This window comes from Oryx dammah, unplaced genomic scaffold (genome assembly GCF_014754425.2).
Source record: "Oryx dammah isolate SB20612 unplaced genomic scaffold, SCBI_Odam_1.1 HiC_scaffold_6859, whole genome shotgun sequence".
NCBI lineage: Eukaryota > Metazoa > Chordata > Mammalia > Artiodactyla > Bovidae > Oryx > Oryx dammah.
The window spans coordinates 1-1,824 of record NW_024076598.1 but is presented as its reverse complement, the minus strand read 5'-3'; the positions used below and the strand labels follow the sequence as shown (position 1 = coordinate 1,824).

Sequence of the window (1,824 nt, the reverse complement as noted above, 5' to 3'; positions counted from 1 at the left end):
AATACAGGACAGTTGTGTTATTCAGCTTGATGATGGCCTTGGACTCTTTGTGGTAAGCACTTCCACTTCTATATTCCTTTAACCCAAATATACAACACTCATCAATTACAATATCAATCATGTCACAGCAAAGTTCCTAAGACTGCATATCCACAGGAGAACTGCCTGTTGCAATGTAGATTTTGCTGACAACATCAAAGAGAAAAGCTTTTTCAATACCTGAATTTGATATAAAGATATTTAATAGGTATTCCAAGGCCAGTAGCTGTGGGATAAGTTTCTGCAGCACCTTACTAAAGGCTGCAAATATTGAATGGTCATAAATACCAGTGAAATAAAAGCTAAGATGGAGTTTTTCTAGCCCACCATCTGCAAGGTCATCATTGGGCCTTTGATGATGTCCCTCTGTGTTTATATTTTGTAATCATCAGACAGACCATCAACTTTGAGAATAAAAGCCTCAAAATTCATGACTAGGTTAACTTTGTAGGCTTTAGAAACAGTAAAGTTTTGTTGAAGCCTCCATGTAGTCATCCTGTGCATCAGTGACATATATCAATGTTCCTGTCCCCCTGAAGATCATCTCAAACCAAAAGCTGGGTCCAAAAAGTCCATTTGCCCAGGAAAACCGCCTATTTGGAAATTCACAAAGGAGCTATTAGAAATGTCATCTTTGTAAGTCTTGATGGTCCTTTCCAAAAAGAGGGTCTCGTTGGGTGACATTTTATGAAACACCAACTTCTGAATGCAGGACATGCCCGTTGCTCTGGAGGCCCATGAGCAGAATCCTTGACTTGGAGCTGTCAGGCCACAACCACCGCTTGCCCCTGCCCCAACTCCGCCACCTGAGGCTGCCACCTCCCCTTCCTCCTGCTTCACGCCATAGTCAAGTCCTTTGGGAATGAATCTGCAGCAAGGTACTTGCCCGCGCAGGGCATCTCCTCCACCCAGAACTGCAGGGACAGGGTGCTGGAGCCACGGCCGCCCACGCCCTGACAGGCCAAGCCAGACCGCTGCCTCCCCAGTCTGCCTGTAGGCAGATTCATTACCATCTGGGCCAATATAAATTTAGATGAAATCATACAGATATGTTGAGTGATACTTTTCTAAAATGTTTTATTATTAATATAAACAGAAAAGTGCCATAAATTGCTTTGCTTGGATAGACTAACTTCTCCCCAGCAGACCACAGAGCTGGGGTGTAGACAAGTGAACCCAGGGTGTTCCCACCCTCCCCCTGCAGTTCCCATGAGGCAGCGACCTCTCTCTAGTCTCCCCTCTAGGGCCTGACCCAGGGCCTGACTCAGGGGCTCAATCAACACTCCCTGAAACACTACACCTGGGAAGTGGCCTCTTGTGTCCTAGTCAAGACAGTGACTTCCTCTAGTCAGTCAGTTCAGTTCAGTCACTCAGTCGTGTCCGACACTTTGCAACCACATGAATCTCAGCACGCCAGGCCTCTCCGTCCATCACCAAATCCTGGAGTTCACCAAAACTCATGTGCATCGAGTCGGTGATGCCATCCAGCCATCTCATCCTCTGTCGTCCCCTTCTACTCCTGCCCCCAATCCCTCCCAGCATCAGTCTTTTCCAATGAGTCAACTCTGCATGAGGTGGCCAAAGTACTGGAGTTTCAGCTTTAGCAGCAGTCCTTCCAAAGAACACCCAGGACTGATCTCCTTTAGAATCGACTGGCTGGATCTCCTTGGAGTCTAAGGGACTCTCAAGAGTCTTCTCCAACACCGCAGTTCAAAAGCATCAATTCTTCGGTGCTCATCTTTCTTCACAGTCCAACTCTCACATCCATACATGACCACAGGAAAA

General features: G+C 46.7%; 1 pseudogene; it reads right to left on the bottom strand.

Annotated features, from left to right (window-relative positions):
- Positions 1 to 4: 4 nt before the first annotated feature.
- On the bottom strand, positions 5 to 1,052 carry LOC120860052 (annotated as a pseudogene).
- Between the last annotated feature and the right edge of the window lie 772 nt (positions 1,053 to 1,824).